Source organism: Crocodylus porosus, unplaced genomic scaffold (genome assembly GCF_001723895.1).
Source record: "Crocodylus porosus isolate Cpor-Errol unplaced genomic scaffold, CroPor_comp1, whole genome shotgun sequence".
Classification (NCBI taxonomy): domain Eukaryota; kingdom Metazoa; phylum Chordata; order Crocodylia; family Crocodylidae; genus Crocodylus; species Crocodylus porosus.
The window spans coordinates 14914569-14921061 of NW_017728918.1; positions in this window are offsets into that span (position 1 = coordinate 14914569).

Below are 6493 nucleotides of genomic sequence, written 5' to 3' on the forward strand. Positions count from 1 at the left end.
TTGGTCTCTGTGACTTGGTGCTGCGTTATCTTATGTTATAGAAATTTGGTGCCACGTTATCTTATATTATAGAAATTTTCCTCAAGGTCTGCTATGTCTTACAGACAAGTAGTGAGTAGTACACATCTTTAATTTCCAGTCTGTGTGTCCACTCACTGCTTGTCTGTAAGACATAGAGGTCTTGAGCAAAATGTCATGAACAGGCTTTATAGAAATCAACTAAACCTTGCCATTGCCCGGGACCATTGTTGTAATGCATATCTTGTTTTCCTATAAGCCAATTCCCAAAAGGAAATCTTTAAATACCATTTTCTAGCCATCAGAGAGAAGCAGAAGAAGGACCCTGGAATTCAGAAAAGCAGACTTCAATTCACTCAGGAAACTCTTGGCCAAGATCCCCTGGGAAGCTAGTCTGAGGGGGAGAGGCTTTCAGGAGAGCTGGATGTACTGCCTTAATGAGTGTGCAGGAACAAACCATCCCAATGTGCAGGAAGACTAGCTAGTATGGCAGAAGACATGTTTGGTTTATCAGGGAACTATTCAGTAAACTAAATCACAAGAAAGAAGCTTATAAGAAGTGGAAATGTGGACAAACAGCTAGGGAGGAGTATAAAAGTATTGCTCGGGCATTCAGAGATGAAGTCAGGAAGGCCAAAGAACAACTGGAGTTGCAGCTAGCAAGGGATGTAAAAGGTAACAAGAAGGATTTCTACAAGTATGTCAGTAACAGGAAGATCAGGGAGAGTGTAGGTCCTTACTGAAGGGGAGAGGCAACCTAGTGACAGAGGATGCAGAAAAGGCTGAAGTACTCAATGCCTTTTTGACCTCAGTCTTCACAGGCAAAGTCAGCTCCCAGAACACTGCACCTGGTAGCACAGCCTGTGAAGAAGGTGAGCAGCTAACAGTTGTGAAAGAACAGGTTAGGAATTATTTAGAAAAGCTGGTTCCAAAGAGGATGGAGCTAGACTGTTTTTAGTGGTGACAGACAACAGAACAAGGAGCAATGGTTTCAAGTTGAATCAAGGGAAGTTTAGGTTAAATATTAAGAAGAATTTTCTCACTATGAGGGTAGTAAAACACTGGAAGAGGTTACCCAGAGAGGTTGTGGACCTTAGAAGTTTTGAAAACTTGTCTAGACAAAGCCTTGGCTGGAATGATCTAGTTGGGGCTGGTCCTGCTTTGAGCATGAGTTGGACTAGATGACTTCCTGAGGTCCCTTCCAACCCTAATTTTATATGACTCTAGGAATCTGAATTACTGGAGCTATGGATTACTCATTAAGAAAATTCTGATGGAGGACCTTAGTCTTCTAAATGTTAAGTATCAGTCCCATTTTCTTGTATGCCCTGGTAAAGACATTGATGATTGCCTGAAGGTCTGCTTCTGAGTACAGACTACAGCACTGTCAGCGTATTGGAGCTTGATGACTGAGGTCAGACTGCTTTTGGTTTTGACTCCAAGTTGACTGAGATTAAACAGCTTAACATTCATAGTTTAGCCTTACTCCAAATGGGAACTTGTTGGTGGTCAGATGTACCATCACAGTAAAGGAATATCAAGAGGAATGTTGGAGGAATGATGCAATTTTGCTTAACTCCTGTCTTAATGTCAAAGGGATCTGTGATAGATCCATTACTGAGAACCACCACTCACATATCATCATGGGCCAGGCAAAGAATGATGATGAATTCTGGTAGATATATGTACGTCTGAAAGATCCCCCACAGCACTGCTCAGTAGATAGTTAAAGACTTCTGTTAGGTCAAAGAAGGCCATGTAGAGAACTTCATGTTTTTCCTGGAATTTTTCATGCAATTGGTGAGCTATGAAAATCATGTCAGTTGTGCCTTTTGATGCCCTAAACCCACACTGAGATTCTGGGAGGAGCTCTTTAGCAAGTGAAAGGGCTCTCCCAGTGATCTTTCCTGTGGCAGACAGCAAGGTGATCCCTCTGTAATTTCCATAGTCAGACTTGTCTCCTTTCTTAAAGATTGCATCCTTGAGGTCATCTGGGATTTGCTCATTATTCAAATCCATAAGATGAGGCATGGAGCTGTGGTGTGAGCTCCTCTCTCCCCTGCTTGAAGATTTCAGTGGAGAGTTAAAGGTTGGGGGGATTCTGAGATCATCTCTGACCAGGTGTTGTAAGATGGAGTTGATAAACTCTCATCCACAATAGTGTCTCAATTGAGAAGGTCTTCAAAATGCTCCCTCCAAAGGGCAATGATGGCTCCCCTGTTCTTACTCAGAGCTCCACAATCCTTAGGTCTCAAGTGAGTTGATCTTTGAGTGCTCTAACCATAGATGGCTTTGGTGACATTGAAAAAAACATGCATGTTTTGGCTATCAATAATACCGAATCTCCTTCAACTTATCTTTCCATCATCTCTTCTTCATATCATGGGTCCTCCCTTGAACCTCCACAATGGCATGCTGAAAATTCAATATCTTTTGTTTGAAGTTGATGTCATTCTGCCAAGCACAAAAGAAAAGGCTTCATTCTTACTGTTTATTAACTCTTGGATCTTCTGGTCATTCTCAATAAACTAGTTGTTTCCTGGTAGAGAATACATCAGGTTCTTAGCAGGAGCTGATGATGGTGGACCTGAAGGCACCCCAACCACTACTGACATTCTCCCATTGTTTTTGATTGGAATTCTCCAGTTTTTCTTTGAGGTAATGCTGGAAGAGATCTCACTTGATTGGGTCCTTGAGTCCTTCAATGTTTATTTTCTATCGGCATTACTTCTGCTGCAACCATCATTTATGAGCCAGTTTGAGTGACATAACCATATAGATGAGTCAGTGATTCATTCAGCAATTGTCAACTCCTAGCATAGCTCAGTGATGTGGATGTCTTTGCTATCCCAGGTACAAATGATGACACGGTCAATCAGGTGCCAATGCTTAGATCCTGGGTGTTGTCATGATGTCTTGCACCTGTTTTATCTGGTGGAACAGGGTGTTGGTGATCATGAATCCATGTTCTGCACATTTGAATGGTCAAGAGGAGGATACCATTGGAATTGACCTTTTCTATTCCTTCCTTGCCAATGGTTTCATTCCAGAGGTTTGAGTCCCTTTCAACTCTTGTGTTAAAATTACTAAGAATAAATCTGTCTCCCTCCAGAATGTCAAAAAGTTGTTATAGAATTCCTCCTTGGTTTCAGCAGCAGAGTTGGGGCATGTGCTGATGACAGTAGTGTATTGGCTCCCCACAAGTTTAAGATGCTCATTAATTCTGACTGGAAATTCACTGAGGTTGTTTATGAGTTCATTCTTGATTGCAAAACCAACTCCATGAACCCCAGAGTCAACTTCTTGTTTTCCCTTCCAAAAGAAGATATGGCCCACTCCATGTTCTTTGAGCTGCCCATCTCTGGCTCACCAGGTCTCACTCAGCACAGTAACATCAATATTGTGTTGCCTGAGTTCTTGGGCCATGATTGCAGTGTGGTTCTCTAGGTGTTCACTATTAGGATTGTCCATGAGGGTCCTGATGTTCCAGGTCCTGAAATTGATTGTGTCTTCATTGATTTTGACTGTAGTAAACATGATCCCACTAGACATGGTCATCTAGTCAGGAAGAAGGTAGACTAGCTACTTTTAGGGTGCTTTTTTAGCCCCCTTCCCATGGGGGAAGGAGCAGAATGGCTCCAGAAGAGAGTTGCTCAGTCACAGTTACAGTTTCTGAATTGCACTTGAGCCTCATCCAAGCCCACTGCAAGCCCACTGGGAAACTTTTGCAAATCCAGTAGGCTAAGGCACTTAAGGGAACCCACCCATACCCCAGCCCCAGAACAATGTGTCGGGAAGGCAAGGGTCCACAGTGGGACACTTACATGCCCGTACACCAATGCCAGGAGCTTGGGAAATAAACAGAAGGAACTTGTCCTCCTGCTAAACAAGAATGACTACAATCTCATAGGGTTTATGAAGACCTGGTGACTCTCTGGGTTGACTCCATGGTGAACATGGCACAGGGGACACAATGGTGGGAGTCTACTACAGAGCTTCTAGCCAGGATCAAGAGCTCAACCAGGAATTTACCAGGGAACTGGCTGAGGCTGCACACTCCTGGTGCATGGTTGTCATGGGAAACTTCAGCTACCCAGACATTTAATGGGAAGAGCACTTGGACAAATCTGAACGGTCGCAAATCTTCCTCATATGTGTGGATGAGCTCTATCTAACTTGAGAAGTCTATGGACCGATGAGAGGCACAGCACTGCTCAACCTGGTACTGGCAATGAAGGATGACTTAATAAGTGACCTAATGATTGAAGGGAAGCTGGGAGACAGCAACCATGAGCTGATCACCTTCACCATCCACCAGAAAGCTGGCAGGTCAGTCAGCAATGCAGAAGTCCTCAACTTCAGGAAAGCTGACTTTGACAAGCTCAGGAGGTTTGTTGGCAAGGCCCTAAGGGACCATGACCCAAGGGGGAGGGGAGTTCAGAATGAGTGGTTGCTCCTCAAGGGAGCAATCCTGGAAGCACAAGAAATGTCTATCCTGTCTTGGAGAAAAGGCAACAAAAAGGCATAGCAGCCCCCTTGGCTCTGCAAGTGCTACTTAAAATTGTTAATAGCTCAAATTAAGAGTGAGAACTTAAAAAGGGGATAAGGCAAAATGCCGTACATAATCTTGGACACACCAGTCATACAAACAGACATACACAAGCATACATAGAAACAGACATAGACAGACCTACAGACAAAACCACTCCAGGAAGATGTTATAGTTACCAGCAAATGTTACTCAATATTAGCAATGGATGGCCGGGTCCAGGCTTATTGAGAGTGATAGGAGCAGGGGAAGAACAGACATGCATGCCTGTGCTCCATGAGGTTGCAGAGACTGGATTCCCCATCTTGGCTTGTCTGCTTCTCACTTGCATAGGGATTTCAAGTCTTTGTTCAGCATTGGGGGTTTTCCATGCTCAGGCTTTAATTAGAGGTTGTTTCTTCTGGTTATCTCAACTTGAGGTCATTTCAGTAAAGTTGGTATCTCCGATGGGGTCATTTTAGTAAAGTTGGTTATTTCACAGTTGGTATTTCGGTCTTGATCTTTGCCTTGAAGCATTGTGTCTTTGAAACGTTGTAGTTGGTATCTCTGCCTCAAAGTATTGTGTAGTTCAAATGGCAAGATATGCAAAATTCCTTTTTCTTACTATCTTCTTTGAACCTGATCACAGATGAGCTCTTCAGCCATCCATTAATTAGCTTAATTAATTTACTGTCTGGTAACTTATACATTGGCACCTTGTTGCTTACACAATCAGTTACATCTTCTTCTGTTTTCATGCAAATAGTTACCATTCTTTCACCATTTACCCTCTCACACAGACATTCACGTACACAGAGCATATGAAGTTCATCTACTCAAGTCAGGCAGGGAAAAGCGCAAAATGGAGTTTTAGTTGTTCATACAAACATAGAAGTTGATTAATTCAATACTGTTATCATTTAAGCATAATAACAAATATGCAAAAAATCATACTACACAGGGAACTAGTGGACTTCCTGCATCTAAAAAGAAAAACCTATAAAGGATGGAAGATCGGATACACCTCAAAGGAGGAGTATCCTGCACTGGTTCAGACCTTTAGGGAGTGAACCAGGAAAGCCAAGGCTGCAACTGAACTCCAACTGGCTACACATATCAAGGAGAATAAAAAGTCCTTTTTTAGATATGTGGGCAGCTGGATGGAAAGCAAGGGTAACATTGGACCCCTGCTAAACCATATGGTGCAGCTGAAGACCAATGCCCATGAAAAAGCCAACCTGCCAAGGTGAGAGAGAATTGTTACCCTTCATCAAGGTAGACCACGTGAAGGAACACCTTGAGAGGCTGGACTCCTTCAAGTCAGCTGGCCCAGACAGTTTACAACCCAGGGTACTTAAGGACCTGGCAAGCATCATAGCTCAGCCACTGGCACGGATCTTCAAGAACTCATGGCACTCAGGCGAAATGCCCAAAGATTGGAAGAAGGCCAATGTGGTGCCTATCTTCAAGAAAGGGAGGAAGGTAGATCCGGAGAACTACAGGCCCATAAGCTTGACCTCTATCCCAGGGAAGAACTTGGAAAAAATTATCAAAGAGACCAATCTTGATAAACTGGCTGATAGCAACATCATGAGGGATAGCCAGCATGGGCTTGTTGTGGGTAGGTCTTACCCGACCAATCTCATCTCCTTCTACAACCAGGTGACACATCACCTGAACAAGGGAAAGGAGATTGATGCCATATATCTTGACTTTAACAAAGCCTTTGATCTGGTATCCCATGATCATCTCATAGAAAAACTGGCCAGCTGAGGCCTCAGCTACATCACGGTCTGCTGGCTGGTGAATTGGTTCCGAGGTTGTACCCAGAGAGTGGTAGTTGATAGAAGTCAACCATCGTGGTGCGCCATGACCAGTGGGGTCCCCCAAGGCTCTGTCTTTGGGACTATACTCTTTAACATCTTCATTAATGATGTGGACATTGGT